The sequence below is a fragment of the Lotus japonicus genome, chromosome 2, assembly GCF_012489685.1.
Source record: "Lotus japonicus ecotype B-129 chromosome 2, LjGifu_v1.2".
NCBI lineage: Eukaryota > Viridiplantae > Streptophyta > Magnoliopsida > Fabales > Fabaceae > Lotus > Lotus japonicus.
In genome coordinates, this window is record NC_080042.1 from 27,449,911 (window position 1) to 27,459,696 (window position 9,786).

The window sequence follows — 9,786 nt, forward strand, 5'->3', positions numbered from 1 at the left end:
CATATTTGCCGCCAGGCACTACTTTCCCGTCACTTGAGGTTACTCGTGACGTGGCTTACTGGTTACTGTGGGGAGTGTATATATATTGTATTTTAGTCTCGTTTATTTTTCGTCGATGCATCTTTAAATCCGACGAGTCTTTATTTACTGAAAACAAATATCGAAAAAAAATATTCACGATTTTCCGCTTTTATTTTCGTTTGGTTACTAAAGTGACGCCACCGAAATCGGGGTGTTACACCAAAGGCGTAAAACAAACACATGGAGGAAATATGGCAGGGCGATGAATAAAATAAGACAGGCAAAACTGCAAAAAAAATATGTTCAATAACATAAAGCAATATTAGTTACAAAAGTGTAAGGCAAAATCAATACAAAGTATTTAAATTACATTAACATTTTCCGCTTTCCCTGCGTTTTCAGCAGCCGCAAAGTATGCAGCGTCGAAGCCTGGAGGATCATCAAGGCCGACCAAACCCTCGGGGTGACCTTCTTTAATGCTCCCATCCCGCTGAGATCTATTCCCTCATAAAGGTACTGGACCTGGGCTTTAGCAAGGAAGAAACCGCGGCCGCGCCCGTCCACAGCCTCAGCAGCAGCTTCGACCTCCAACCTCGCTCGAAGGGTTTTGGCTTCAGAGGTCGCCCGGGTTTCCATCTCCGCAACAGCTTTGGTTTTTGCTGCAAGTTGATTCCTCACCTCGGCGAGAGACTCGTTCGACAACGCCAACTCGCTGCGCAGAGACGCAAGGACCTTTGGCAATACAAGTTGCCCTACTCACGGCAATTGCCTCGGCCCTCGCCTCCAACTCCTTCTGCAAGTCGTCCCGCTCGTCCTTTAATTCCTCCATTCTCTCTTCACAAGCGGATAAGTCGGCCTCACGACCGTTCATCTCGATACCCAGGTTGTTCAGCTTAGTTATTTGGGCCGTCACCTGAGTCAACAATTTGTCCCGCTCTCCGTACGCCTCGAGTGTGGCAAGGCGATACTCTCAGCCTTCTAACGGAGCTCTTCAACTTCAGCGACAGAGGCCGAATCCTGGGATAACTGGGCGAAGAGACACCCCGCGCGCAGAAGACTCGAGATGGCTTCTCGCACCACACCATCAAGGTCGGAATTCTCAGCTCCTCTCATGTTACCAAAGAAGGGATCAGTCAGCATAAAGTTGATAGGAGTGGGTTGCAGGTTTGAAGGAGAACTCTCCTTCTCGTCAGCGTTCAGGTGGCCGATGGCAGGAAAAGAGGGGCGAGGTAAAGGTGAGACGGCAGGAGCATGATCCTCGTCACTACGAACCGTTTCGTGGATTGGGAAGGCTCTGGGTGAGCTTACCTCAGCTTGTTGGGATGGATGGTCAGAAGGGGATATTGTTTGAGTGAAATTAGAAGCAGCGTTCTCAGAAGCACCTTGACCAATAGGAGTCTCCTTGGGAAGGAGCGAGGGTTCCGCCTCGCCCTTGGGGCTTGGTTCGTCCTCGCCCACCTTGCAATGGCGAGGAACGGATGACTTGCCGGTTTTGGTCCATTTGGCTTTCTTCTTATTCTTTTTCAGCAGAGGGATAGTGGCTCTAGTCCCTCCATCCGTGCCAAGATCAGCCTCTTTAAATTTGTGGGATTCCTCCACTAGGGCAGGGAGAGCGGTGTTGTTGTTAGAGCCCGACGCTGGCTCGTCAGTCTCAGGAGGAATGACGGCGTCAGCCGTTGGCTCGCTAGACCCAGGAGCAGCAATGTATGGCGTTGTCCCGCCGGCCTCAGGAGAGGCAGTGTTGACTCTGGATCCTGGCGCAGGCTCAACCGATGTGGACCCTCTTACCGGTTTCTTTGGGGAAGGGATGGTGGTCCCAGTGTCAGCATCCACAGCGGCGGGCTTTCTCTTACTTCGGCTAGTATTGAAGACAAGAGGAAACTCGAAAGCATTGGCGGCCAGGGCACGCTCCAATTCGACTTTAGTGAAATTCATTCCTCCTAGGAATGAATCGAGGGTGTTCTTGCGAGCGGCCTCGAGCAATTGTGAGCACTCAAGGAACGGAAGCCCGGCAAGAAAGCTAAGGACGATTTTATCTTCATTACTTAGCAACGCATCTAATGGCAGCGAAACAACGTGGGGGCTCTTGGTCCAGTAGAAGGGAAACGGGGCAGTCCCGTCCCGAAGGGTGAAAGCTTCGGGATAAGTAGGATGCACGGTTATGCGGAAGTACCGGCGTCCATGCCCCATCGTGACGTTGCTCTTGTAGGGGTGAAGACGCTGGCGGCCTGTGCGTGATTTCAGGGAAACCCACCCTGGGGTTTTGGTTTTTAAAGACTTTGGCTCCACGGCGTAAAAGTAAAAGAAGTGGGCGGTTTTTGGGGAATGGGAACGGCACATTAAATGAAAAGTTGCAACTGCTGAAGTTCATTGGTTTGAATTCAAATTGACAGGCTTTATTATGATTTGAAGGGACATATCAGAGATAGCGGTTGAGATTTTACAGATTCGTTGGCTTTTGTGTTATTTTAGTGCATTACATGTGGCTTACACGCGTCAATCCACCATGGTCCACATCGATCACTACTGAAGCGGGGCGAGGGAGCCGAGCGCTATCGCCACGAGCCAACTTGTGGACTCGTGGGATCAAAGGAACTTGTTAGGAAAATCAAAAAATCAGTCTTAGGCTTTAGTCATCAAGCCATGTTGGCAATTGTTTTGAGTCATTAGGCTTTAGCACTAGTTAGTTTTCTCATAATCGCCGCCTCAGGCTTCTTCTTAAAAAGACACACTCAGCTCTCATGCTTCGAGCTCGGTGTCTTGTGGACTGGGTGAGACCCTAGGGTCCCTCGCCTAGGCGCGCCAGCCCGGGGCAACGTGCAACACAGGAAATTGGGCCTTCTCCTGGGAGCCAAGCCCAACTGGCCCATTAAGAGAAACTAGGGGCACCAAGCCCAACCCCCAAATCTATAAATAGGGGACGATACCAATTGTAAAGGACTCTTAGCTCATTTGAGAAATAACAAGATTGAAATTCAGTTACTTTCTCTCTCTAAGCGGTTACGCTCTTACCCTCTCTAGATATTCACATCACGATCCTTTCACTATAGGTACCGTACCTCATTTCTATGTTCTTGGATAGAACAGGATTGTATGCGAGATAAGGAATTATCTGAACCCCAAACTTTAAACAATCGTCATAGAGCCCAAGCAAATTTACGTTTCCATAAAATTGGAGACTCAAAAGTTAAAGTCAGGAGAACCACATGGTATTGAAGAATAAACTTTAACTAACCAATTCATCAAACGCTTAAACAACATGGAAATTATATCAGAATTATCAAAGGATGGTAGGGAAACTTAGACATGAATGAATAAAAGGAAATTCGACTCAACAAACGAATGACAGGCTCGAACATGAACATAGAACTTCAGCAAAGCCTAACTCAACAATCCTTTTCTGACCAAATAACACATTTCATCTAGCCATTTTATCGAACAGTTAGCATGTAGTCAATAGGAACGATGGAAACACATCAAATGAACAAATGAGAGCACTGGACTTGGAAAGAAGAAACCCGTTGAAATTGCAGGCAACGCAGGAGGTTTGAGTCGATCTGTGTGCTCTCGTATGCGAGGCAGCCGAGGCTAAAGCGCAGAGATCATTCACCAATTTCATCGAACAGTTGGAGTGCGTAATTCCCCTGCTCCTTCATCTTGATCTGGCATGTTCCCATCTGTTCCGCACATCGAACATAGAAAAGAGAATGATAAAATTAGTTCCAAAGTTTTGATAATCAAAGGATATTAACAAAAACCAACAGAAGATAGAAGAAAAGTTGAAGGAAATGGGATATGTTTCAGCAATCCTGAATCAGGTCTGGCTCGCCCTTGGCGTTGAGCACCACAGGCGATAGATAGAGATGTCAGTTAACACTTGTTCGCCGTTGAACTTTCAACGCCGGCGAAACTTGCTCGCCAGAATTCCACCGCCGAGGCGAACGTATTCGCCAAAATTGTGTCGCCAAAGCGAACATGCTCGCCATACTTCCATCGCCACAGCAAGCGTGTTCGCCGGAATTATGTCGCGAAAGCGAACATGCTCGCCAGACTTCCATCGCCACAACAAGCGTGTTCGCCGGAAGTCCGCCGCCAAAGCAGAACGAGCTCGCGAGAAATCCACCGCCAGCCACACTTGCTCACCTCATAACTTCATCATCAGTGACGCTTGCTCGCCGAATTTCAACCGCTAAAGCAAAAAACGTTCTCGCCAGGTTCCATCGCCCAAGCGAAATGTGTCGGGATTGGTTCTGCTCACGTATTTTGGCCAAGCGCGTCATAGCGAGTCGCAGATGGAGGTTGGCTCAGACTTCCTTTCGATCTCCGCGTGCTGCCATGAGCCCTGAACAGAATCCTCTCTTCTGTTCTCCTCTTCGTCATCATCAATCTGCTCTCCCTTGCCCGCATTTTTTCTCGATCTAAAGCTTCACCTCTGTTGATGCTCCTCATTGCCGATCTGAACTGTGTTGCTCTCCGATCTGCCATCACCGGATGCGACTCGACGAACTAGCACACTTCCTCACACTGAATCTCGATCTGTCATTTTCCCATCCATTATAGCCATTGAATTTCATCGATTCCTTTCTCAGTCTCGAATCCGCTCCCGTTCCACTGATTGACGACAGCGATCAAGCTTCCACGCCAATCTCCTTGGGACGACACAATAATCAATAGATTTATTCATTCAGAATCGCAAATCTTCTCCTGCACAGGCGGTTTCCGCCACTCTGACTCATCGTTGATGCTGCTCACCAAGCTTCCGTCACCATTGTTGCTAAAACCAGAGGAAGAAGATACTGTGGAAAAAGATAAAGGTGCATTGCGTTCCTTCGTGAATCCCAATCAGAAAAAGATCATCCAAGATCCACTTCCAGAATCAAAATCTGTTTCATCCTATAATCACTCTGTAGCTTTCTCATGTTGATGAATTCTTTGTGGTCTGGGAATCAAAAATTTACCGATCCCCACAGACGACGCCAAATGTTCCGGATAAGCACTTTGAGGAAGGGTGTAACCCCTAGAGAGAGAAGTGATTGCACTCAAGAGAGAGTTAGAGAGAGAATCACTGAATTTCATGTGTGTATTCATAAAATTAGCAAAAGTCCCCTACATGTGGTAAATGCTACCTATTTGTAGTGTAACTGCCCCTAATGGGCCCATTGGGCCTCGCTGGATGAAGCCCAATCCATAGGCCAGGTACCCGCCACCCGGCGAGCAACCCTCTGGGCGTAGCTGTCACGCCCCCTTCCTTAAGTGACGAATTCGCCCTAACTGCATCACTTAGGAGTGAGCATGCGACGTGAACTAATGAAATTTTTTTTTCTACTTAGGGTTCTTTCATTAGATCGGGGTCGAAAGAGTAAAGTGTACTCGCGCACCCCCTTCTCATCCCCAGGTAATTGACCTCCTAACCTAAGACTACCGAGAACAACGATATAAACCACACAGAACATTCACCGCATAAGTCTACAGATAAGAAGACAAACACATAAAGAGGACATAGCGCCCTCAAGCACATAGTCTGGTACAGGAAATCAAATACAAAAATCATCATCATCATCATCAGCATCAGAAACTCGGACCGTACGGCTTCACCCCCTCGGATCTTCCTCCTCTGGATCCTCCCCACTGACTCCCTCACCGGCTGTTGGCACTGACATTGGCTCTCGTATAGGACCCTGCTCTGACTCTCTGTCTCTGGACGCCTCGCCTCTCTGGAATCTGCGACGGTAAATCCTAGCATCTCGGGAGAATCTAGGGGACCTCACTCGCTTACGGGCCGTGACCCGAAAGCAAGACAAGTTCCTCCGGGGTGGAGGAGATCCTATAGACTCCTGGGTCTGTGGAACCCTCTGATCAGGAGATCCCTGTGGACTCACCACGGTGACTGGTACGACTGGGACAGGCTCTCCGACCTCCATAGGCTCGCATGCCTGTGGGTATGGCACCTGTGGGCTGCCTGGACTCTGCGGACCAACGTGCTGAGCATGGGTCGGCAGAAAGAATGATCACACCATAGGGAGCGTCACAGGAAAACCGATATGCCCTGCTCCTGGATCCCTGCACCACAAAATCGTGAGTCCCTGATAAAAGTAGTATCCTGTAACTGGGTCAACATGCCAGCCAGCACGGGACGGGAAATATGCGTGGATCGCGAGGACTGGAGGGATGCTCATTGTCACACCTGTTATCTGCTTTTATAAAATAAGTGCAAGGGTGAGTCATACACAACTTTGCACAATAATACACATCAGATAAGATAAACGCTAAAATTCAAGTTAACATCTCATCAATTACACACATGTTAACAAACACAAGTAATAATGCAATATGATTAAATCAACCTTATTCCTCTGTCCTTCGAATTGACTTCTCTCACTACTTCGTAGGAAATGGTGAGTTCATCGCCAACCTTTTTATTATTTTCTTTATCATGTGATGAGTATGATTTAAAGGGCCCGAAGCTATCACTTCGTTATCTTCGGAAAGTCGTCTCGGGAACATGGACACTCCTTACAGTCCACTCTTTACCGGACAATGATCGCTCAGTAGCTCACAGACAGAAGTACACGATTATGCGGTGCTTGTTACGTCACATCAGGTCGGCCTTTCTAGGACCCTGCCGGTAGCTGATGGAGAGGTGGGGCCATCGCGTGAATCCCAGGTCAATTCATCTCTGAACATGACCACCTTTGGCGTCTCTGTATTCCCACTCTCTTAATGGTAGTGCTAGTACTTTCCTACTCCTTATTGCTCCTTTAGTGTATTTTCAAGTATCAATCGTCTCCCCCTTATACTTCCATTAAGTTTCTAATAAATTAGAAACAAGCATCTTCTGCCTTACTTTGAGTAAGTACACCATAATTATTATAGAAGTGGCATCTTTAACAAGATCAAGTAGTTTTAGGAATACAAGCGGGAGTTCTAATCCGCCGTTTAATGGTTATGTACTTTTAATCGCTTAGAGAAAAAGGGCTCACTTGCCTATTCCATTATCATTATTTATTTATTTACCCTATCTATCCTACGGGTAATCCTAAGGTGTTGTAGGTAGGTCGATTTCCAAAAGCAAGTATCGATAACTCATTAAATTAGGGATTATCCTTTCCCTCTTCCCACTACCTCAGATGCTTCAACGTATCAGAGACAATCCTGATACCATGCCATTTAGGCTCATAATCCTAAGTATCACTATATCCCATAGTGTACTGTCATCCCTTTCTACTGTGCAACACTTCAAGCACGAGTCATAAACACAGCAATTCAGCACAACATTTCATCCAATAGTCACTCTTCAAGCACAACATTCAATCATGCATCTAATAACACATAAGCAAGTAATAATATGCTTTCTATCGTAATAACGATTTACTTATGAGTTGTGTACCAAGACAAGGTCTTGTATAACCCCCCTTACCTTTATCGTTTACCAATTGAGGATCTTGTAGGTCTGAGATAGCTCCCTCTGCATCATTGATTATGCTTGGGTTACGATAGGCTAATCAAGGCATTAAATAGTTCGCTATTATTATTATTATTATTAATATTATTATTATTATTATTATTATTATTATTATTATTATTATTATTATTATTATTATTATTATTATTATTATTATTATTATTATTATTATTATCTAAACCATTAAACTATTAAACTAGCATCATCCTAACTTAACCTGGGTCTCAACTAACTAGGGTGTGACCCTATATCGTTTATGTCCACTAATCTGACCTAATTAGTTTTGAGTCATTAGACCATCTAGTTAGTTTAATTATTAATCCAAATATCACAACTTAATTATCTAGCCATATTATGCAAACTAATTTCATTTTCTAATAGTTAACATCTATGGTTCTTTCTTCATTATCATCTCTGATTCCATTACTCCTATCCTATCATGAATCTCTGCCCTCATTGTTCCTAAGTCATTAGTCTACTAATCTAATCTTAAGCTAAAATATTTTTATTTAATTATTTCACTTACCTAAGCCATATTATGCAAATTAAATTAATAACTATAGGCTATGACTTCTAAGTCTTCACTTGCTCATTGTTCTAATGGTTTTAGGTTCTGTTAAGCACACTTTACTGTTCTCAGCTTATGCTTAGGTTTAGAATCACTTATTTTAAGCACTTAATTCAAAGTCTACTTGCAAACTAAGAAATCTATAAGCTGAGCCTAAAACTAACATCTAATAGTCCATTCCTATAGTTTTCTACCTCCTGAGTTCAATGGAATCATCAATTTTAGCTTCTGGGCACTCTAACTGTGCCAATTTGCGATTCCAGAGGCTACCCGCGAGGTGAAATTGGGGCTTTCCTCTTCAGGGCTCAACTACTACAATTAGCTATCCTAAAAGCTCCTATGACCTTCCAGAAGCATAACCCAATCCTGTTTGCGTGCCAATTCACTCTCAGAAGCTCAACCCGATAGCTTCTTCGAGCTTCAAAGATCATGGATTGGTTCTCTTGATTCCTAATGATTCGTGGCTTAAAACTAGTCTAAAGCTTCCTAACTATGTCCTAACATGCTTAAGGGATCAATTTGGAGTGAAAACGAGCCAAAACGAGCAAGTTTCAAAAGCTTACTCGCCGGAGACGATGATGCTCGCCGGAGAAGATGATCGGAGGGTCGTGAAATGTCACCGTCGTGCTATTCCAAGTACTGGAACTTGATCTACAGGTCGTGGGGAGTTGAATGGTGATCGTGGGTGTGGCTGATGTGCTCGGAGATGGGAGAAAGGGTGAGTTACAGGTCGAGGGTTCACCGGAGCTTCGCTGGAGATGGTGGAGTCGTGGTTTCTCGACCAAAACTTGACCAAGACTAGTTGATTCTCTTCCTCTCCTCTCTAGGAACTCAATGGAACAAAAATGGGAACCTAACTCTCTTTGGTTTGAGAGATTCGAAGAGGGGAAGTTTCAGAACTTCCTCTCGGTCTCACTCTCGTTCTGGGCTCTCTAGGCACTCTCTGAAGGTTCTAGGGCACTCACTGGGTAGCTAGGGTCGCGTGGAGTCGAATGGTACCCTTTATATAAGTTGTAGAGTGATTAATTTGCTAAACCAAGCTTAAACTTAATCAAAGTTGCACCACCAATGGCTCTTCATGCATGGGGTTTATCCTAGGGCTTGAGGTTGCGTGGCTGCAGTTTGGGAAGGGTCAGAAGCAATCAGAAGTGAGGTTTGCATGGTGTAATGGCTGATTGCATGCCTAGGTCATTTGCACACAAATTCTAAGGCACCGATTGGTCGATTTCTTTATCATTTTCCATGTCGGGATAAAACCGATGCAATATTATACTGGTTCAGGTTTGTTAGTGCTAAATTAGAGTGTATTTCTCTTCTCAAGGTTCAATATCATCTCTTTAGAGTGATTAAGGTATCACTCTGTTAGCTTGATTCGGGTTTCGATCACTCTGAGACAATGTATCTATCATTACCAAGAGATGTGACCAGATCATTTATTTAGCCTATCCTACCTCTATCTCGAGTTCATCCTCTTTTTGGGGTTATTATGACCATGTCTTTGGTACTTCTATTGCCGGGTCAATTTAAAGTCGATTGACCGACGTCTCGATTTACGTGCAAACAAGTACTATCATAAAATATTCACGCATACACGCATACATATATATATATATATATATATATATATATATATATATATATATATATTATACGTTATTATATAATATAGTTATACTATTAGCGAATATTCACCTATTCCAACTCTCTAGGGTTTCGCGTTGCCTATGAGGTCTTT